The sequence below is a fragment of the Schistocerca gregaria genome, chromosome 4 (genome assembly GCF_023897955.1).
Source record: "Schistocerca gregaria isolate iqSchGreg1 chromosome 4, iqSchGreg1.2, whole genome shotgun sequence".
NCBI classification, from domain to species: domain Eukaryota; kingdom Metazoa; phylum Arthropoda; class Insecta; order Orthoptera; family Acrididae; genus Schistocerca; species Schistocerca gregaria.
Window position 1 is genome coordinate 26,435,855 of NC_064923.1, and position 23,095 is coordinate 26,458,949.

General features: G+C 44.9%; 8 non-coding genes across 8 annotated transcripts; all 8 read left to right on the top strand.

Moving 5' to 3' along the window:
- The first annotated feature begins 5,800 nt into the window (after nt 1-5,800).
- Trnat-agu (transfer RNA threonine (anticodon AGU)) lies at nt 5,801-5,872 on the top strand. The gene has a single exon. It is a non-coding gene; the product is annotated as a tRNA-Thr (tRNA).
- Nucleotides 5,873-7,325: 1,453 nt separating this feature from the next.
- Trnat-agu (transfer RNA threonine (anticodon AGU)) lies at nt 7,326-7,397 on the top strand. The gene has a single exon. It is a non-coding gene; the product is annotated as a tRNA-Thr (tRNA).
- A 7,456-nt stretch (nt 7,398-14,853) lies between these two features.
- Nucleotides 14,854-14,925, top strand: Trnat-agu (transfer RNA threonine (anticodon AGU)). The gene has a single exon. It is a non-coding gene; the product is annotated as a tRNA-Thr (tRNA).
- A 1,449-nt stretch (nt 14,926-16,374) lies between these two features.
- Nucleotides 16,375-16,446, top strand: Trnat-agu (transfer RNA threonine (anticodon AGU)). The gene has a single exon. It is a non-coding gene; the product is annotated as a tRNA-Thr (tRNA).
- A 1,483-nt stretch (nt 16,447-17,929) lies between these two features.
- On the top strand, nt 17,930-18,001 carry Trnat-agu (transfer RNA threonine (anticodon AGU)). Its single transcript has one exon. It is a non-coding gene; the product is annotated as a tRNA-Thr (tRNA).
- Nucleotides 18,002-19,440: 1,439 nt separating this feature from the next.
- Trnat-agu (transfer RNA threonine (anticodon AGU)) lies at nt 19,441-19,512 on the top strand. The gene has a single exon. It is a non-coding gene; the product is annotated as a tRNA-Thr (tRNA).
- Nucleotides 19,513-20,968: 1,456 nt separating this feature from the next.
- On the top strand, nt 20,969-21,040 carry Trnat-agu (transfer RNA threonine (anticodon AGU)). Its single transcript has one exon. It is a non-coding gene; the product is annotated as a tRNA-Thr (tRNA).
- A 1,465-nt stretch (nt 21,041-22,505) lies between these two features.
- Nucleotides 22,506-22,577, top strand: Trnat-agu (transfer RNA threonine (anticodon AGU)). The gene has a single exon. It is a non-coding gene; the product is annotated as a tRNA-Thr (tRNA).
- Nucleotides 22,578-23,095: the final 518 nt, after the last annotated feature.

Below are 23,095 nucleotides of genomic sequence, written 5' to 3' on the forward strand. Positions count from 1 at the left end.
AACGATTGTCGCGGAGACGGAAGAGGCGCACTCCGAAGCACAAGAGGTGACGAAGCGGAACCCAACTCAAGAACTTACAGACCCACAAACCGCCGACTCAGTCAGTGCTCTGGAGCTAGTGACGGAAGAACAAGGAAATGGCACTCGTAAAAAGGACGCTGTTGAGGCAGCTTCGGTCACAACGGTGGTAAAGATAGACAATCCGAATGACGGCGCGTTGAACCAAGATGTCCGAAGACGCCGACTCAAACCGCTACCTACTCTCAAAGCTTCCCGTAACCAAAGCAAACAACAACCAGCACAAGAGGAAGCGAAGGCCAAGAACGTCTTGTATGAAATCATCACGGAAAGACCTAAGGAGGTACCTTCAAGTGACATTAGTGATGCAAAGCCCCTCGGTAAAACTAAAACCCGAGATGTTCGGAATCCTGCACCAAAATGAGGCTGTAAGATGAAAAAAAAAGGGATTTTGTTGAACCAGTTTCATTTCTAATTGTACTACTGTCTTAGTCATATTTCAGAGGAACCAGATGAAGTGTTTACCGAGCTTCAAATACTGACTATTCTTTTAGATGTTTGTTTAAGCGGAGTCGTTTCTCTCTTCTAGAAGCTGCACATCTCTTTTCTTTTTTTTTATTAATATTTTGTTATCTTTTTAATCACTTATTTACTTTTTATGCAAACTAAATGTCCCAGGCATATACAATTACGACTATCAATATTAACAGGATTACATCCGTGACTAAAGTTACAGCGCTCAAGGATTATTTATATGAGTCAGGGACGGACATTGCTTTCCTACAGGAAGTAGTGCTGACTAATCTTACAGTGCCTGGATATTTGGCGATTTTAAATGTCTCACTTGACACCAACGTCGGTACAGCAATTTTAGTCAGGGAGGGGATTCCTGTCTCGGATATCGAGAGGTTGGACTCCGGCAGAGCGATAGGTATAAAAGTCTTTGGTTCTACCCTTATCAATCTGTATGCCCCTTCTGGCACATCCAATAGAATGGAAAGAGCACAGTTCTATAAAGAAGAAATCATTTATTTATTACGGAAAAACCCAAAAGATCTTATAATAGGCGGTGATTTTAATTGTGTGATAAATAAGAAAGACCAGGTTCCGAATTTTAATAACTGCAGTGAACTGAAGCATTTCGTCACTGTTTTACAGCTTAAAGATGCTTGGGAAATAATGTATCCCACTTTTGTGGCATTTACATTCCTAGGTCCTCACTCACGTAGCAGGATCGACAGACTCTACATATCGCAAAGTCTAGTTAGCTCCTTCATTAAAGCAGAGACGATTCCAGTTTACTTTTCTGATCATAGCTCCGTGCTAGCTTCCATCAACCTTACTGCGCAACCCACTCGCCGTTTTAGAAGTTCATGGCACCTTAATACTTCACTGATGCAGGACGACGGATTAGAAGAAAGTTTGACAGAAGCGTGGGCATTGTGCCTCCGCTCTGCAGATAGACACGTCTCAGTACTAGACTGGTGGTGCAACAGGGCAAAGCCTAAACTGAGAAAAGTTCTCATCCAGTATAGTGTACAACGATCGAAAGACTTGAAAAATTCCATCGAATTTTATTATACCATGCTGCGAAATTTATATGAGCAGGCAAACACTTCCAACGTCCGTCTGGCAGATATCAAGCAAACTAAGGCCAAATTGCTCAGTCTTAAAAGACAGCAGATGGAGGGTCTGAAATTAAAATCCAAGGCTAAGACAGTCGTGGAGGATGAACATGCTTCCTTGTACCATCTACTGAAGCACGAAAGAAACAGGAGACGCACCTTCATTGATGGACTTCAGTCTGAAACTGGCGAGACACTCACGACTCAGAGAGACATCGTCAATGCAGTGCACAAATATTACGAAGACCTATACACTGCCAACCCGGTATGTGAAGAGTCCTTCGATGAGTTCCTTAGTTACATAGCTCCACAGGTCTCGGACGAGGAAAACGAAGACCTTCTCGTTGAGTGTACTAACGAAGATATCCACAGAATCATCTGCAAATCTCCTCTGAGGAAATCGCCGGGACCGGATGGTTTGCCTGTTGAATTTTATAAACGATACTGGCCACTGATTGGTGACATGTTTACCCGAATGACGAACGAGGTGCTTCAGGGAAAGCATTTACCTGCTGTTTTTAAAGAGAGCACAATAGTACTAATCCCAAAAAATGCTGCAAAAAGAAACCTCAACAACTTTCGTCCTATCTCCCTGTTAAACTCTGATTATAAAATCATCGGCAGAATTTTAAACAACAGACTCTCTCAGTTGGCCAAAAAGATAGTAAGTCCATACCAGTCCTGTGTGCCTACCAAGAGCATTTTCAAAAGCATAGCTGAATATAGAGATATAATTGCCATCACTGCTGTGACCACCATAAAATGTGCTATCATGTTTATTGACTTCCAGAAAGCATTTGATCGTGTGGATCATAGATTCCTTAGTGCCACACTGAACAAAATAGGTTTTAATGAGCGAGTCGTAAGTGTGATCAGCAATGTTGCAACAGGCATCAGCGCTTGTATATCAGTTAACTGCCAGAGGACAAAGCAGATTCAGATCAGGCGCGGCGTTCCTCAAGGAAGCCCCCTCTCCATGTTCCTATTCGTGCTTTCATTAGAACCTTTCCTCCGCAGTGTTCATGCCACTCTAACTGGCATCACATTATCTGGTCACCGAACAGTCATAAACGCCTATGCCGATGATGTCGGAGTCGTCCTGCGAAATCCCGACGACATTTTGAAATTGGAAACGCTAATTAAAAAGTACTGTAGAGTCTCCGGAGCAGGTGTCAACGCAAACAAAAGCAAACTCCTAAACCTGCGGGGTTTTCAACATACCACCTTAGCCTGGGCCACAATGGTCACCCAATGCAAAGCACTAGGAATAACACTGACACCTTGTCCGTTAAAAATGGCAGCTATCAATTGGAGAAATACGTCGGGACAACTTCTTGGAACAACAAGAGAAAACCTCCACCGTAACTTGAACCAAGTTCAGAGGGTGATTTTCATTAACCACTGCATTCTCTCCAGGAGTTACTTTATAGCACAGATCTTCCCACTACCGAAAATGATTGGAAAAAAGATAATGTCTACCATTGCCAGCTATCTTTGGAGAGGGGATATATTCAGAGTCGACGCAAAAACTGCGACCTTAGATCCCAGGAATGGAGGTTTGGGGTTAGTTGACATCAGAAATAAGGCGTCTGCGCTTTTTATAAAAAGGACCGCCACTATCCTTAGCGACCACGCTGCTAGCATTACAACTAAATTATTTGAAGTTGTCAGGCCTGCCAGTTTACAGGCGCCGGTGAATGTGCAAAAAATAAATAACCGGCTCCAGTACGTTCGTGTATATTTTGTGGAATTCAGCTATCTCGGCGGTGTCATCATCAACTCACGACGGATCACGGCCCGCGATATTCTGTCCCATCGAAAGAAAATGGAGGGGAGAAACAAATTGGAAAGTAAATACCCACACACTGATTGGGACGCCATATGGAAAAATATTAATATGCGTGGTCTACCATCGGACGTCAAGTCAGCGTGGTATAAAACAGTGAATGAGACCGTAAGCACCAATGAAAGGTTACATGCAATCGGCGTTAGCGACACGAACCTATGTCTCAAATGTAAATTGATCGACACGTTGGTGCACAGATTCACGTGCGGTGGCAATCTACAACTCTGTAATTGGATTAGGGAACAACTGGCTTTTCTTACGAGATCTTCGGTGGAAAATTTTCCCCCTGTTACATTCCTCAGGCCTCAGACTTGCTATTTTCCAGCAGCAAAAAACAACTCGGTCCATTGGTTAATGGGACACTATGTGAATTACGTAATTAATCACCTGGGAAATGACAATTCCACTGATTTTTACATGTACTTGAAGTGTGCTTTTTATAACGCCCTGAAATATAAAGACCACAAGAAAAACTACGGCAATATGCTTAAAATTGTATTCGAGCGACTGGGCATTGGTTGACAAGCCAACGAGATAAACAAAAATCGTTTATTTAAGCGAAACGACGCTTAAACAAAAACAATTGGGGAGAAGTACACTTTTACAGTTTCATATTACAATCACTTATCTTCTGCTGGCAAAGAAGGCTATTTTGTTTATTGCACAGAAGAAGCCGAAGCCGAAAGCCAGTATCGCAGGGTTAAAGATAAATTGTTTTCTTATACATTCATTTTATGACTGAGAAGGAAGTCTCATTTGTTTCCATGGAAGGGAACATACTTTTTTATTATTATTATTAATCTCAAGAAGGAAAGGAGGCTATGGAATTAGTGCCTTAACATAAAATTCCTTCTTCACATTCCATGAAGATTTTTCTTTTACAATAAAAAAATAACAAACAAACAAAAATAATAATAATAACAATAAAAAAAACTAAACAGAAATTTAAAAAAAATAATATACAGGTTCAGGGTCCACTACTTCCCACAACTTTATTATATATTACAAAGAAGTATGCTAGGTTGCCGAGAAGCAGTGGATGGAAAAAAAAAAAAAAAAAAAAAAAAAAAAAAAAAAAAAAAAAAGCACTAAAGCTATAACCTTCAATCTCTATTGCCTCGGCATGACATAAATTTTTTGTTTCAAATGAAGCATCTTTTGGTTCAGGATTTCGAAGGCAAAACAGCATATATCTACGTATACACAAGTTGTAAAATTTCTTATTGAAAACTATGATAAAGACACACCTCAGCAACAGGACTGGGTGGAGACATCGCGGCCAGGCCTCGAGATTTTGACCCCTGCCCGCTTTGCCTCCGCCTGCCTCATGCTGCCAAGTTCCTTACAAAAAAAAAAAAAAAAAAAAAAAAAAAAAAAAAAAAAAAAAAATGGATAAGGCGTCGGACTTCGTATCCGAAGATTGCGTGTTTGATTCCTCTCTCGGTCGTGTTTTTCCAGATCTGAAAAAGAAACATACCGTTTTAGTGTAGCACTTGAGCAGTACGAAACCGTGTGAATGTTGCTGTTGACCATTTTCTGCTTGGAGATGCTCTTGAGCTTGAAACACGCACAACAAGACCGGTGTTAACTAGCGAATTGGTTTGCATATTGCCGTCGCCGCGTGTTTTTGACTGGCACTTGCACATCTAAAATAACGTCGGAAAGTAACTCGTTCGGCTTATGAGTCACATCAAGTATGTGTGTTAATTTTGACGAAACTAGCTCTGCAGGTTGTCATGCAATTCTGTTACCTCTCAGAAATGATTATGAAATAAAAGTGAACTACGTGACGAGTGTGACGTTAGGAAAACATTAGGCAACATGGGGAGGTTCTGTATGGGACCAATCAACCCAAACGAGTACTGTGTGATGTGCTAACCGGCATATACTCACCGAGGCAGCGCGGCTAGCTCAGTCGGTAGAACATAAGGCTCTTAATCCCAGGGTCGTGGGTTCGATCCCCACGTGGGGAGGAACGGAATTTTGTTCCTTTGCAGATGTAACTTACCGTTTTTCTGATTAACGTGATGTAATGGAAATAGCAACTTTAAACTTTGCCTACGTCTCCGTCAGTCGCTACGAAACTGTATTTGAAGGTGAAGGTGATTTTGTAGACATGTGTGAAAGACATGTTCTGAAATGCAAGTGGTGTTATTTGGAGAGCACTTCGTTTACGTGTCAGATGTGTAGCCAAGCAGTAATGGGTCGCCATAGCTGCAAATATTAGACGGTAATATGAAGTGTTGTCAGCTGAAGTCTGATGATCCAGACGACCGTAAGGATGAAGTACGCAAAAGTATCGCTAGGCCGCGCCTCTTTAGCTCAGTGGCAGAGCACTGGTCTAGTAAACCAGGGGTCGTGAGTTCGATCCTCACAGGAGGCAGACGAATTTTGGATATCAGTTGCGCGTCGTGGCCTTATAGCAAACAGTATCTGGGATGACTAACAATTAGCGAGAGGCGTTTTATTAAGAATTACTCTCAGATGTGATTAAGGCGAATGGCGCAGATAAAGCATTTGCCAAAGCGGTACAGCATAAGGTGGGATGGGACAGTCTGAAATATATTTTATAGATGTATTTCTCACATATCTCAGAGCCTTCCGCGGTTGTCGTCGTCGTCGTCGTCGTCGTCGTCGTCGTCGTCGCCGCCACTTCTGCAGAAGTAGCAAATGGACATCGTAGCAAATGCGGCGAGGGACGCCCTGCCTTACATTTCCGAATGCACAAAGTGTGTGGTTTAGTTTCCCAGTCTATATTTGGTAGGTCTCGTAGCAGGTTGAATGTATCAAATGGGTGGGAAAGAGCAAGGGGCAGCGTCTGTGTAGAACGAAAACACAACTCCTCAGTGGTGTGAGCGTTTTGAGATGAGTCGTATATAAGTTCCACTTGTTTGTCAGTGACCGTGTGGCCTAATGGATAAGGCGTCGGACTTCGTATCCGAAGATTGCGTGTTTGATTCCTCTCTCGGTCGTGTTTTTCCAGATCTGAAAAAGAAACATACCGTTTTAGTGTAGCACTTGAGCAGTACGAAACCGTGTGAATGTTGCTGTTGACCATTTTCTGCTTGGAGATGCTCTTGAGCTTGAAACACGCACAACAAGACCGGTGTTAACTAGCGAATTGGTTTGCATATTGCCGTCGCCGCGTGTTTTTGACTGGCACTTGCACATCTAAAATAACGTCGGAAAGTAACTCGTTCGGCTTATGAGTCACATCAAGTATGTGTGTTAATTTTGACGAAACTAGCTCTGCAGGTTGTCATGCAATTCTGTTACCTCTCAGAAATGATTATGAAATAAAAGTGAACTACGTGACGAGTGTGACGTTAGGAAAACATTAGGCAACATGGGGAGGTTCTGTATGGGACCAATCAACCCAAACGAGTACTGTGTGACGTGCTAACCGGCATATACTCACCGAGGCAGCTCGGCTAGCTCAGTCGGTAGAACATAAGGCTCTTAATCCCAGGGTCGTGGGTTGGAGCCCCACGTGGGGAGGAACGGAATTTTGTTCCTCTGCAGATGTAACTTACCGTTTTTCTGATTAACGTGATGTAATGGAAATAGCAACTTTAAACTTTGCCTACGTCTCCGTCAGTCGCTACGAAACTGTATTTGAAGGTGAAGGTGATTTTGTAGACATGTGTGAAAGACATGTTCTGAAATGCAAGTGGTGTTATTTGGAGAGCACTTCCTTTACGTGTCAGATGTGTAGGCAAGCAGTAATGGGTCGCCATAGCTGCAAATATTAGACGGTAATATGAAGTGTTGTCAGCTGAAGTCTGATGATCCAGACGACCGTAAGGATGAAGTACGCAAAAGTACCACTAGGCCGCGCCTCTTTAGCTCAGTGGCAGAGCACTGGTCTAGTAAACCAGGGGTCGTGAGTTCGATCCTCACAGGAGGCAGACGAATTTTGGATATCAGTTGCGCGTTGTGGCCTTATAGCAAACAGTATCTGGGATGACTAACAATTAGCGAGAGGCGTTTTATTAAGAATTACTCTCAGATGTGATTAAGGCGAATGGCGCAGATAAAGCATTTGCCAAAGCGGTACAGCATAAGGTGGGATGGGACAGTCTGAAATATATTTTATAGATGTATTTCTCACATATCTCAGAGCCTTCCGCGGTTGTCGTCGTCGTCGTCGTCGTCGTCGTCGTCGTCGTCGTCGTCGTCGTCGTCGCCGCCGCCGCCACTTCTGCAGAAGTAGCAAATGGACATCGTAGCAAATGCGGCGAGGGACGCCCTGACTTTCATTTCCGAATGCACAAAGTGGGTGGTTTAGTTTCCCAGTCTATATTTGGTAGGTCTCGTAGCAGGTTGAATGTATCAAATGGGTGGGAAAGAGCAAGGGGCAGCGTCTGTGTAGAACGAAAACACAACTCCTCAGTGGTGTGAGCGTTTTGAGATGAGTCGTATATAAGTTCCACTTGTTTGTCAGTGACCGTGTGGCCTAAAGAGTTCCGCTTGAGTCGCGACAGCGATCGGACGTGCTGTGTATTCGATCCGCCTTTACCCTCGGGTTGTGAATATTTACCTTCTGTGTGTGACGTTTCTTTGTCTTCTGTTTTTCGTTGTTTCTTTGCCTTAGTGTTTGTTTTGTGTCCTGCGTTGTATTGCGGCTTTTGCCGCATTAATTAAGTGTTATGGCTTCCCGGTTGTTTCCGCGGAAGTGTACTCTCAGTTTTCAGTTTAACAAGGCTACCAGGAATGTCCAACCGACATCGTTGGAAATTCACGAATGGATTGTGGACACGATTGGCATTACATCGGACCAGGTACATACGGCGTATTTTGATACAGAATTATACTGCTTTTTTGTGAAATTGTTGAACCCGGTTTTGCTGGATAAGATATTACTTAAACATGGTGAGCAAGTGTCGTTCCGTCATAGGGATGGTTCTGTTAGCAGTGTTACTGTTTCAAATGCTGAAATTACGTATACCACAGTTCGGGTTTATAATTTACCCCCTGAAGTTGACAACAGCTATCTTAAGGAAGCTTTGCTTGGTTATGGTACTGTTCGGTCAATTCGAAATGAACGTTGGTCTGCACAACATAAGCTGCAATGTTATAATGGTGTCAGATCAGTTGAAATGCATATTAAGTCTAATATACCGTCCCATCTGATTGTATGTGGTTATCGTGTACATCTTACTTATGAGGGGCAGCTTGGTACATGTTTCCTATGTAATGAACATGGTCATGTTCGAGCTAATTGCCCTAAGCGGGTATTTGTGCTTAAAAATGGCCTAGCACAGCGCCGCAAATTAACGGTTGCCGATCTTGTGCCAGCAGCTTCCTCCACTGTTTCCTATCTGCCTCCTGCAGTAGCTTCTTCACAACAGGTGTCACCCTCCCCTGATGCAGGGTTTCCTCCGCTACCCACTCGCCCAGACGTATCGGCTGCTCCTATACCGATTCCGTCTGTTTCCAACAACAAACGCCGTCGTGCTAGTGATACCGGTAGCACTGATGACGAAGCTGCTGTTTCGCAGCCGGTTTGCGAATCTGATGAAAGAATTCCAGAATCTCCCATGCCTGTTTCGGAATCTGTTCCCGCTGTGTCCCCTGCTTTGCCTGATGACGTCAAACTTGCTGCCATGCCGTCGGCGCAAGAGCCACAACATTCGGTCGAGGTGTTGTTGACATCCCCACCGCCACAGGCATCACAACATGTTGACGACACTTCGGTGGAGACGGCTGTTTGTCGGAAAACCGCTCCTAGAACTGCGCGCTCCGCATCAGCAGACTCCAAACCTATCTTACCACCTCCTACACTTCCAATACCTACACATTCTGAAACCGGTGCCGATGTTCCTGATGCAGTTTTCCCCTTGATGGCTCCTCCTTCTGACTCCTCTCGCCCTGCTAATCCTTCGGACGCTTTGGTTGACGTGCCTGATCTCGAACCCCCCACTCCACCTGCTCTTGAATCTGGTGTGCATCAGATACGTCGTCGGGTGAAAGTGCCCCCCAATCTCCACGCGGTGCGGAAGAAACATAAGCATGCGAAGGACGACTCTGATTCCGTTGATTCTGGACAATCACCCTCTGCCATGTCTGATGTTGATGATATGGATGTAGTTGCTTCTAGTGTGGTGTAATTTGGGTTCATTTCCCATTTTTTGGTTGATGTTGCAGGCGTACACGTTTATTACCTTAAATATAAATGGCATTCAATCTGCTCTGAAGTTAGCGTCTCTGCAGCAGTTTATTTATGACTCTGCAGCTGATATTGTTTTCCTGCAGGAAGTCTCCGTTGCACACCTGTTTGTTCCTGGTTTTCGCACTATTATAAATTTTGCACCTGAGTTTTCTGCAGGTACTGCTTTCCTAATTCGTGACGGTATCCCCGTTACCGAAATTGAGCTTTTAGACTCGGGACGGGGCATTGGTTGTCGGTTATTTGACACGACCTTGGTTAACATTTACGCCCCCTCTGGTTCTAGCAAGCGGCAGGAAAGGTCTCGTTTTTATAAAGAGGATCTGATTTACCTTTTACGAAAAAATCCTGCGACCTTGGTATTGGGGGGCGATTTTAATTGTGTGTTACAAGCTAAAGACCAATCCCCTCATTTTAATTATTGTTTCGAGCTACATTCTCTTGTACGTCAATTACGACTATGCGATGCGTGGGAGGTTAAACACCCCACTTTAGTTAAATTTACATTTTTTACTGCCACCTCAAGTAGTCGACTTGACCGATTGTATATTTCTGATCCCCTTAGTGTTTCTGTTTTAGATGTAGATGTTATTCCAGCCAGTTTTACGGATCATTGTGCCCTTTCTGTTATAATTAATTTGGAGCGTCAACCTCTTAAACTTTATAGGCCGCTGTGGAAATTAAATGTCTCCTTGCTCGATGACCCTGACATCGAACCTCTAATACAGACGGCGTGGGACTTTTGTTTACGTTCTCAGCGATACTATCCGTCTAAGCTTCATTGGTGGATCCACTGTGTGAAGCCAAAACTACGTCGCACTTTAATGTCCTACAGTTATAATAGAGCGCGAGATCTGAAACTGACTTTTGAATATTACTATTCGGTGCTTCGCGAGCTTTATGATACTTCTACAATGACATGTGCCCACCTTTCTGAGATTCGGAAAATTAAGGCCAAGCTACTTAGTATTAAGCGGCTTCAGATGGAAGGATTGAAGATTAAATCTAAACCACCGTCCACGTTAGCACATGAAATGACTTCTATGTACCATCTGTTTCGTCACCACAAGAACCGTCGACGTGTATTGATTGACGGCCTTATGGCAGCTGATGGTCGCCGGCTTACCTTACAGAATCAAATAACCCATGAACTTACCTGCTACTATGAGACGTTATATACTGCGGCTGATTCTGATCCGAATGATGTTGACGAGATTTTAACTGCTATCCCATCAGTTTTAACAGAGGACCATAATGCGAAATTTTTAGCTCCTTTTACTGCAGACGAAATTTCAGCTTTCATTGTTTGTTCAGCATCTCACAAATCTCCTGGTCCTGATGGCCTACCTAAGGAGTTTTTTGTTCGCTTTTGGCCTATTATAGGGCCTGTTTTTACGGATATTGTGAATGAAATCTTGAATGGTGGCACAATTCCAGCCGATTTCAAGAGAGGTACGGTTGTCCTGATACCTAAATCTGCTGGTTTGAAGACAGCTAGTGACTTTCGTCCTTTAACCCTATTAAATTTTGACTATAAGACGGCCGCTAGGGCTGTTAATGCACGTCTATCCCTCTTGCTTACACCTGTGATACCTCCTTGTCAAAGCTGCTTTCCAGGGCGCTCTATATTGACGTCTCTGGCGGGGTATCGTGATGTCGTGTCGATTGTCGCTGTCACCAATATTTCCTGTGCGCTTTTATTTGTTGATTTTAGTAAGGCCTTTGATCGTGTGTCCCATTCGTTTTTAGAGCTTCTGCTGCGCCGGCTCGGTTTTAATGAACAGGCGCTGCTGGTACTTAAGAATATGACGACTGGCATTTCTGCTAAGATTGACATTAATGGCCAGCTGACAAAGGTCATTGATATTCAACGTGGCTTCCCGCAAGGTAGTCCTTTATCCATGACCCTTTATGCTCTCTCCCTTCAACCAGTCCTTACACGTCTCAACTCGACACTTCGTGGTCTTACGATCTCTGGGGTTACCCAGACGGCAACAGCTTATGCTGATGATTTGGTTGTTTTGCTTCGTTCCACCGCAGAAGTGCCGCAGTTGAAAATGGAACTCGATAAATTTTCTGCGGCCTCAGGTTCTCGTATCAATCCCCGTAAAAGCAAGCTCCTGAATTTGCGGGGCTTTGAACGTGTGGTTGTTCCGTGGGTTACAGCTGTTGAACACCATACACATTTAGGTATCTATCTTGAACGTTGTCCTCTTCGGATGGCTGCAAAAAATTGGCAAGTGGCCATTTCCAAGCTGCAAGGTGTTTTATTAGAACAGTCATGGCGTTCGATACCGCTACTGCAAAAAAAGCGTGTATTAGACACTTATGTTTTATGTAAAGTATATTACGTTGCTCAGCTGTTTCCGCTTCCCCGAATGCAGGGTGCAAAAATGGTCCAGCTTATTAACAGATATATTTGGCGGGGGCATATTTTTAAATTACGTTGTGATGTTCTTACGAAGCCGCGTCTTGAGGGCGGCTTGTCGTTCACCGACGTCCGTGTCAAGGCTGCTGCCCTTTATGTTAAGCGAACCCTCCATCTTTTATTATCTGAGTCCCCGACTGTTACTTCCCGATTATTCCATGTCGTTCGTCCTGCGAGCTTGTCACCGCCCATTAACGTTGGGCCTCTAAATGCGAAGCTACGGCATGTTCGGGACTTCTACACTGAGATTAGTTACCTAGATCTCCACTTACAACGTCGTCCTGTTATTACTACGCTAACCCTGCTTGACAAATGGCGACGGTCTTCTTCTTCCAACCCGATTGTTTTGCATTATCCCAGTTTTAATTGGCGTAACATATGGACGAATATTAGCTTACCCGTTCATTCAGCAACTGTTGCCTCCCTATGGTATAAGGTAGTTAATCAGCTGATTCCTACGAACGAACGCCTTCATCGTATAGGTTTATGTGTCTCTCCGCTTTGTCAAACGTGTGGTTGTGTTGATACACTCCAACACCGATTTACCTGCGCTGACCGTCATCGCATGTGGCACTGGCTGCGCCGACAATTGGCTTTACTCACCAGGAGCTCCGAATCGGCATTTAAGACTGATATTCTCTGCTGGCCGGACACGGTTTTTTATCCCCGGACCAAGAACAACACCGTTATGTGGCTTCTTGGCCGTTACATTTTTGCAGTGGTTGATGATCATGGTATTACCGATTTCATTTCGTTTACTGGTTACATGCTTCATGAGTACTGGACGCAAAAGTTTTTCCCACACCTTAAGAGGGACTTTGCGAATATGCTTACTATTGTTTTCGAAAAGGAAGGAGTTGGTTAAGTTTCAATTTCTATTGATCGCTCCTGCGCCTGAATCATTAATGGAACCGGTATAGGGGCATACTGAGCTAACTTCATGACAGGAAAGACATTCTCGCTAGTTCTTAGGTACAATCTTGGCAGGAAGGCAAAATAACTGTTTCGATAGACAACGCTTCATAAGTCCCGTGTTCACATATAAGTATCATAAGACTCCGAACCAAAGACAATTACAATGTATTGGTGACACTGTGCTTCAGTGCAGGGAGGAGGAGACGTCATGGCCAGGCCTCGGGATACGACCCCTGCCCAATGCGCCTCCACCTACCTGCCCTGGGTCATTACAAAGGAAAAACGAAAAAACAGTGTTAAAAAAATATGAATAAAGAAAAACCTAAAAAAAATAAAAAATGGATAAGGCGTCGGACAAAAAAAAAAAAGTGCTAGAGCACTGGTCTAATAAACCAGGGGTCGTAAGTTCCATCCTCACAGGAGAAAGATGAATTTTGGAAATCAGTTGCGCGTCGTGGCCGTATAGCAAGCAGTACCTGTGATGACGAACAATTAGCGACAGGCGTTTTTTTAAGAATTACTCTCAGATGCGATTAAGGCGAATGGCGCAGATAAAGTATTTGCCAAAGCGGTACAGCATAAGGTGGGACGAGGCAGTCTGAATTATATTTTATAGATGTATTTCTCACATATCTCAGAGCCTCTCGCGATATTCGTTGTCGTCGTCGTCGTCGTCGTCGTCGCCGCCGTCGCCGCCGCTTCTGCAGAAGTAGCAAATGGCCATCGTCGCAAATGCGGTGAGGGACGCCCTGCCTTCGATTCCGAATGCACAGAGTGTGTGGTCTTGTTTCTCAGTCTATATTTGATCGGTCTCGTAAGAGGTTGAATGTAACGAATGGGTGGGAAAGAGCAAGGGGCAGCGGCTGTGTAGAACGAAAACACAAATCCTCAGGGGTGTGAGCGTAAATACTATAAAAAAAAAAAAAAAAAATGGATAAGGCGTCGGACTTCGTATCCGAATGTTGCGTGTTTGATTCCTCTCTCGGTCGTGTTTTTCCAGATCTGAAAAAGAAACATACCGTTTTAGTGTAGCACTTGAGCAGTACGGAACCGTGTGAATGTTGCTGTTGACCATTTTCTGCTTGGAGATGCTCTTCAGCTTAAAACACGCACAACAAGACCGGTGTTAACTAGCGAATTGGTTTGCATATTGCCGTCGCCGCGTGTTTTTGACTGGCACTTGCACATCTAAAATAACGTCGGAAAGTAACTCGTTCGGCTTATGAGTCACATCAAGTATGTGTGTCAATTTTGACGAAACTAGCTCTGCAGGTTGTCATGCAATTCTGTTACCTCTCAGAAATGATTATGAAATAAAAGTGAACTACGTGACGAGTGTGACGTTAGGAAAACATTAGGCAACATGGGGAGGTTCTGTATGGGACCAATCAACCCAAACGAGTACTTTGTGACGTGCTAACCGGCATATACTCACCGAGGCAGCGCGGCTAGCTCAGTCGGTAGAACAAAAGGCTCTTAATCCCAGGGTCGTGGGTTCGAGCCCCACGTGGGGAGGAACGGAATTTTGTTCCTCTGCAGATGTAACTTACCGTTTTTCTGATTAACGTGATGTAATTGAAATAGCAACTTTAAACTTTGCCTACGTCTCCGTCAGTCGCTACGAAACTGTATTTGAAGGGAAGGTGATTTTGTAGACATGTGTGAAAGACATGTTCTGAAATGCAAGTGATGTTATTTGGAGAGCACTTCGTTTACGTGTCAGATGTGTAGGCAAGCAGTAATGGGTCGCCATAGCTGCAAATATTAGACGGTAATATGAAGTGTTGTCAGCTGAAGTCTGATGATCCAGACGACCGTAAGGATGAAGTACGCAAAAGTACCGCTAGGCCGCGCCTCTTTAGCTCAGTGGCAGAGCACTGGTCTAGTAAACCAGAGGTCGTGAGTTCGATCCTCACAGGAGGCAGACGAATTTTGGATATCAGTTGCGCGTCGTGGCCTTATAGCAAACAGTATTTGGGATGACTAACAATTAGCGAGAGGCGTTTTATTAAGAATTACTCTCAGATGTGATTAAGGCGAATGGCGCAGATAAAGCATTTGCCAAAGCGGTACAGCATAAGGTGGGATGGGACAGTCTGAAATATATTTTATAGATGTATTTCTCACATATCTCAGAGCCTTCCGCGGTTGTCGTCGTCGTCGTCGTCGTCGTCGTCGTCGCCGCCGCCACTTCTGCAGAAGTAGCAAATGGACATCGTAGCAAATGCGGCGAGGGACGCCCTGCCTTACATTTCCGAATGCACAAAGTGTGTGGTTTAGTTTCCCAGTCTATATTTGGTAGGTCTCGTAGCAGGTTGAATGTATCAAATGGGTGGGAAAGAGCAAGGGGCAGCGTCTGTGTAGAACGAAAACACAACTCCTCAGTGGTGTGAGCGTTTTGAGATGAGTCGTATATAAGTTCCACTTGTTTGTCAGTGACCGTGTGGCCTAATGGATAAGGCGTCGGACTTCGTATCCGAAGATTGCGTGTTTGATTCCTCTCTCGGTCGTGTTTTTCCAGATCTGAAAAAGAAACATACCGTTTTAGTGTAGCACTTGAGCAGTACGAAACCGTGTGAACGTAGCTGTTGACCATTTTCTGCTTGGTGATGCTCTTGAGCTTGAAACACGCACAACAAGACCGGTGTTAACTAGCGAATTGGTTTGCATATTGCCGTCGCCGCGTGTTTTTGACTGGCACTTGCACATCTAAAATAACGTCGGAAAGTAACTCGTTCGGCTTATGAGTCACATCAAGTATGTGTGTTAATTTTGACGAAACTAGCTCTGCAGGTTGTCATGCAATTCTGTTACCTCTCAGAAATGATTATGAAATAAAAGTGAACTACGTGACGAGTGTGACGTTAGGAAAACATTAGGCAACATGGGGAGGTTCTGTATGGGACCAATCAAACCAAACGAGTACTGTGTGACGTGCTAACCGGCATATACTCACCGAGGCAGCGCGGCTAGCTCAGTCGGTAGAACATAGGGCTCTTAACCCAGGGTCATGGGTTCGAGCCCCACGTGGGGAGGAACGGAATTTTGTTCCTCTGCGGATGTAACTTACCGTTTTTCTGATTAACGTGATGTAATGGAAATAGCAACTTTAAACTTTGCCTACGTCTCCGTCAGTCGCTACGAAACAGTATTTGAAGGTGAAGGTGATTTTGTAGACATGTGTGAAAGACATGTTCTGAAATGCAAGTGGAGTTATTTGGAGAGCACTTCCTTTACGTGTCAGATGTGTAGCCAAGCAGTAATGGGTCGCCATAGCTGCAAATATTAGACGGTAATATGAAGTGTTGTCAGCTGAAGTCTGATGATCCAGACGACCGTAAGGATGAAGTACGCAAAAGTACCGCTAGGCCGCGCTTCTTTAGCTCAGTGGCAGAGCACTGGTCTAGTAAACCAGGGGTCGTGAGTTCGATCCTCACAGGAGGCAGACGAATTTTGGATATCAGTTGCGCGTCGTGGCCTTATAGCAAACAGTATCTGGGATGACTAACAATTAGCGAGAGGCGTTTTATTAAGAATTACTCTCAGATGTGATTAAGGCGAATGGCGCAGATAAAGCATTTGCCAAAGTGGTACAGCATAAGGTGGGATGGGACAGTCTGAAATATATTTTATAGATGTATTACTCACATATCTCAGAGCCTTCCGCGGTTGTCGTCGTCGTCGTCGTCGTCGTCGTCGTCGTCGTCGCCGCCGCCGCCGCCGCCGCCGCCGCCGCCGCCGCCACTTCTGCAGAAGTAGCAAATGGACATCGTAGCAAATGCGGCGAGGGACGCCCTGCCTTACATTTCCGAATGCACAAAGTGTGTGGTTTAGTTTCCCAGTCTATATTTGGTAGGTCTCGTAGCAGGTTGAATGTATCAAATGGGTGGGAAAGAGCAAGGGGCAGCGTCTGTGTAGAACGAAAACACAACTCCTCAGTGGTGTGAGCGTTTTGAGATGAGTCGTATATAAGATCCACTTGTTTGTCAGTGACCGTGTGGCCTAATGGATAAGGCGTCGGACTTCGTATCCGAAGATTGCGTGTTTGATTCCTCTCTCGGTCGTGTTTTTCCAGATCTGAAAAAGAAACATACCGTTTTAGTGTAGCACTTGAGCAGTACGAAACCGTGTGAACGTTGCTGTTGACCATTTTCTGCTTGGAGATGCTCTTGAGCTTGAAACACGCACAACAAGACCGGTGTTAACTAGCGAATTGGTTTGCATATTGCCGTCGCCGCGTGTTTTTGACTGGCACTTGCACATCTAAAATAACGTCGGAAAGTAACTCGTTCGGCTTATGAGTCACATCAAGTATGTGTGTTAATTTTGACGAAACTAGCTCTGCAGGTTGTCATGCAATTCTGTTACCTCTCAGAAATGATTATGAAATAAAAGTGAACTACGTGACTAGTGTGACGTTAGGAAAACATTAGGCAACATGGGGAGGTTCTGTATGGGACCAATCAACCCAAACGAGTACTGTGTGACGTGCTAACCGGCACATACTCACCGAGGCAGCGCGGCTAGCTCAGTCGGTAGAACATAAGGCTCTTAATCCCAGGGTCGTGGGTTCGAGCCCCACGTGGGGACAAACGGAATTTTGTTCCTCTGCAGATGTAACTTACCGTTTTTCTGATTAACGTGATGTAATGGAAATAGCAACTTTAAACTTTGCCTACGTCTCCGTCAGTCGCTACGAAACTGTATTTGAAGGTGAAGGTGATTTTGTAGACATGTGTGAAAGACATGTTCTGAAATGCAAGTGGTGTTATTTGGAGAGCACTTCGTTTACGTGTCAGATGTGTAGGCAAGCAGTAATGGGTCGCCATAGCTGCAAATATTAGACGGTAATATGAAGTGTTGTCAGCTGAAGTCTGATGATCCAGACGACCGTAAGGATGAAGTACGCAAAAGTACCGCTAGGCCGCGCCTCTTTAGCTCAGTGGCAGAGCACTGGTCTAGTAAACCAGGGGTCGTGAGTTCGATCCTCACAGGAGGCAGGCGAATTTTGGATATCAGTTGCGCGTCGTGGCCTTATAGCAAACAGTATTTGGGATGACTAACAATTAGCGAGAGGCGTTTTATTAAGAATTACTCTCAGATGTGATTAAGGCGAATGGCCCAGATAAAGCATTTGCCAAAGCGGTACAGCATAAGGTGGGATGGGACAGTCTGAAATATATTTTATAGATGTATTTCTCACATATCTCAGAGCCTTCCGCGGTTGTCATCGTCGTCGTCGTCGTCGCCGCCGCCACTTCTGCAGAAGTAGCAAATGGACATCGTAGCAAATGCGGCGAGGGACGCCCTGCCTTACATTTCCGAATGCACAAAGTGTGTGGTTTAGTTTCCCAGTCTATATTTGGTAGGTCTCGTAGCAGGTTGAATGTATCAAATGGTGGGAAAGAGCAAGGGGCAGCGTCTGTGTAGAACGAAAACACAACTCCTCAGTGGTGTGAGCGTTTTGAGATGAGTCGTATATAAGTTCCACTTGTTTGTCAGTGACCGTGTGGCCTAATGGATAAGGCGTCGAACTTCGTATCCGAAGATTGCGTGTTTGATTCCTCTCTCGGTCGTGTTTTTCCAGATCTGAAAAAGAAACATACCGTTTTAGTGTAGCACTTGAGCAGTACCAAACCGTGTGAACGTAGCTGTTGACCATTTTCTGCTTGGTGATGCTCTTGAGCTTGAAACACGCACAACAAGACCGGTGTTAACTAGCGAATTGGTTTGCATATTGCCGTCGCCGCGTGTTTTTGACTGGCACTTGCACATCTAAAATAACGTCGGAAAGTAACTCGTTCGGCTTATGAGTCACATCAAGTATGTGTGTTAATTTTGACGAAACTAGCTCTGCAGGTTGTCATGCAATTCTGTTACCTCTCAGAAATGATTATGAAATAAAAGTGAACTACGTGACGAGTGTGACGTTAGGAAAACATTAGGCAACATGGGGAGGTTCTGTATGGGACCAATCAAACCAAACGAGTACTGTGTGACGTGCTAACCGGCATATACTCACCGAGGCAGCGCGGCTAGCTCAGTCGGTAGAACATAGGGCTCTTAACCCAGGGTCGTGGGTTCGAGCCCCACGTGGGGAGGAACGGAATTTTGTTCCTCTGCAGATGTAACTTACCGTTTTTCTGATTAACGTGATGTAATGGAAATAGCAACTTTAAACTTTGCCTACGTCTCCGTCAGTCGCTACGAAACAGTATTTGAAGGTGAAGGTGATTTTGTAGACATGTGTGAAAGACATGTTCTGAAATGCAAGTGGAGTTATTTGGAGAGCACTTCGTTTACGTGTCAGCTGTGTAGGCAAGCAGTAATGGGTCGCCATAGCTGCAAATATTAGACGGTAATATGAAGTGTTGTCAGCTGAAGTCTGATGATCCAGACGACCGTAAGGATGAAGTACGCAAAAGTACCGCTAGGCCGCGCTTCTTTAGCTCAATGGCAGAGCACTGGTCTAGTAAACCAGGGGTCGTGAGTTCGATCCTCACAGGAGGCAGACGAATTTTGGATATCAGTTGCGCGTCGTGGCCTTATAGCAAACAGTATCTGGGATGACTAACAATTAGCGAGAGGCGTTTTATTAAGAATTACTCTCAGATGTGATTAAGGCGAATGGCGCAGATAAAGCATTTGCCAAAGCGGTACAGCATAAGGTGGGATGGGACAGTCTGAAATATATTTTATAGATGTATTTCTCACATATCTCAGAGCCTTCCGCGGTTGTCGTCGTCGTCGTCGTCGTCGTCGTCGCCGCCGCCGCCGCCGCCACTTCTGCAGAAGTAGCAAATGGACATCGTAGCAAATGCGGCGAGGGACGCCCTGCCTTACATTTCCGAATGCACAAAGTGTGTGGTTTAGTTTCCCAGTCTATATTTGGTAGGTCTCGTAGCAGGTTGAATGTATCAAATGGGTGGGAAAGAGCAAGGGGCAGCGTCTGTGTAGAACGAAAACACAACTCCTCAGTGGTGTGAGCGTTTTGAGATGAGTCGTATATAAGATCCACTTGTTTGTCAGTGACCGTGTGGCCTAATGGATAAGGCGTCGGACTTCGTATCCGAAGATTGCGTGTTTGATTCCTCTCTCGGTCGTGTTTTTCCAGATCTGAAAAAGAAACATACCGTTTTAGTGTAGCACTTGAGCAGTACGAAACCGTGTGAACGTTGCTGTTGACCATTTTCTGCTTGGAGATGCTCTTGAGCTTGAAACACGCACAACAAGACCGGTGTTAACTAGCGAATTGGTTTGCATATTGCCGTCGCCGCGTGTTTTTGACTGGCACTTGCACATCTAAAATAACGTCGGAAAGTAACTCGTTCGGCTTATGAGTCACATCAAGTATGTGTGTTAATTTTGACGAAACTAGCTCTGCAGGTTGTCATGCAATTCTGTTACCTCTCAGAAATGATTATGAAATAAAAGTGAACTACGTGACGAGTGTGACGTTAGGAAAACATTAGGCAACATGGGGAGGTTCTGTATGGGACCAATCAACCCAAACGAGTACTGTGTGACGTGCTAACCGGCATATACTCACCGAGGCAGCGCGGCTAGCTCAGTCGGTAGAACATAAGGCTCTTAATCCCAGGGTCGTGGGTTCGAGCCCCACGTGGGGACGAACGGAATTTTGTTCCTCTGCAGATGTAACTTACCGTTTTTCTGATTAACGTGATGTAATGGAAATAGCAACTTTAAACTTTGCCTACGTCTCCGTCAGTCGCTACGAAACTGTATTTGAAGGTGAAGGTGATTTTGTAGACATGTGTGAAAGACATGTTCTGAAATGCAAGTGGTGTTATTTGGAGAGCACTTCCTTTACGTGTCAGATGTGTAGGCAAGCAGTAATGGGTCGCCATAGCTGCAAATATTAGACGGTAATATGAAGTGTTGTCAGCTGAAGTCTGATGATCCAGACGACCGTAAGGATGAAGTACGCAAAAGTACCGCTAGGCCGCGCCTCTTTAGCTCAGTGGCAGAGCACTGGTCTAGTAAACCAGGGGTCGTGAGTTCGATCCTCACAGGAGGCAGGCGAATTTTGGATATCAGTTGCGCGTCGTGGCCTTATAGCAAACAGTATTTGGGATGACTAACAATTAGCGAGAGGCGTTTTATTAAGAATTACTCTCAGATGTGATTAAGGCGAATGGCGCAGATAAAGCATTTGCCAAAGCGGTACAGCATAAGGTGGGATGGGACAGTCTGAAATACATTTTATAGATGTATTTCTCACATATCTCAGAGCCTTCCGCGGTTGTCGTCGTCGTCGTCGTCGTCGTCGTCGTCGTCGTCGTCGTCGCCGCCGCCGCCACTTCTGCAGAAGTAGCAAATGGACATCGTAGCAAATGCGGCGAGGGACGCCCTGCCTTACATTTCCGAATGCACAAAGTGGGTGGTTTAGTTTCCCAGTTTATATTTGTTAGGTCTCGTAGCAGGTTGAATGTATCAAATGGGTGGGAAAGAGCAAGGGGCAGCGTCTGTGTAGAACGAAAACACAACTCCTCAGTGGTGTGAGCGTTTTGAGATGAGTCGTATATAAGTTCCACTTGTTTGTCAGTGACCGTGTGGCCTAATGGATAAGGCGTCGGACTTCGTATCCGAAGATTGCGTGTTTGATTCCTCTCTCGGTCGTGTTTTTCCAGATCTGAAAAAGAAACATACCGTTTTAGTGTAGCACTTGAGCAGTACGAAACCGTGTGAACGTTGCTGTTGACCATTTTCTGCTTGGAGATGCCCTTGAGCTTGAAACACGCACAACAAGACCGGTGTTAACTAGCGAATTGGTTTGCATATTGCCGTCGCCGCGTGTTTTTGACTGGCACTTGCACATCTAAAATAACGTCGGAAAGTAACTCGTTCGGCTTATGAGTCACATCAAGTATGTGTGTTAATTTTGACGAAACTAGCTCTGCAGGTTGTCATGCAATTCTGTTACCTCTCAGAAATGATTATGAAATAAAAGTGAACTACGTGACGAGTGTGACGTTAGGAAAACATTAGGCAACATGGGGAGGTTCTGTATGGGACCAATCAACCCAAACGAGTACTGTGTGACGTGCTAACCGGCATATACTCACCGAGGCAGCGCGGCTAGCTCAGTCGGTAGAACATAAGGCTCTTAATCCCAGGGTCGTGGGTTCGAGCCCCACGTGGGGAGGAACGGAATTTTGTTCCTCTGCAGATGTAACTTACCGTTTTTCTGATTAACGTGATGTAATGGAAATAGCAACTTTAAACTTTGCCTACGTCTCCGTCAGTCGCTACGAAACTGTATTTGAAGGTGAAGGTGATTTTGTAGACATGTGTGAAAGACATGTTCTGAAATGCAAGTGGTGTTATTTGGAGAGCACTTCGTTTACGTGTCAGATGTGTAGGCAAGCAGTAATGGGTCGCCATAGCTGCAAATATTAGACGGTAATATGAAGTGTTGTCAGCTGAAGTCTGATGATCCAGACGACCGTAAGGATGAAGTACGCAAAAGTGCCGCTAGGCCGCGCCTCTTTAGCTCAGTGGCAGAGCACTGGTCTAGTATACCAGGGGTCGTGAGTTCGATCCTCACAGGAGGCAGACGAATTTTGGATATCAGTTGCGCGTCGTGGCCTTATAGCAAACAGTATCTGGGATGACTAACAATTAGCGAGAGGCGTTTTATTAAGAATTACTCTCAGATGTGATTAAGGCGAATGGCGCAGATAAAGCATTTGCCAAAGCGGTACAGCATAAGGTGGGATGGGACAGTCTGAAATATATTTTATAGATGTATTTCTCACATATCTCAGAGCCTTCCGCGGTTGTCGTCGTCGTCGTCGTCGTCGTCGTCGTCGCCACTTCTGCAGAAGTAGCAAATGGACATCGTAGCAAATGCGGCGAGGGACGCCCTGCCTTACATTTCCGAATGCACAAAGTGGGTGGTTTAGTTTCCCAGTCTATATTTGGTAGGTCTCGTAGCAGGTTGAATGTATCAAATGGGTGGGAAAGAGCAAGGGGCAGCGTCTGTGTAGAACGAAAACACAACTCCTCAGTGGTGTGAGCGTTTTGAGATGAGTCGTATATAAGTTCCACTTGTTTGTCAGTGACCGTGTGGC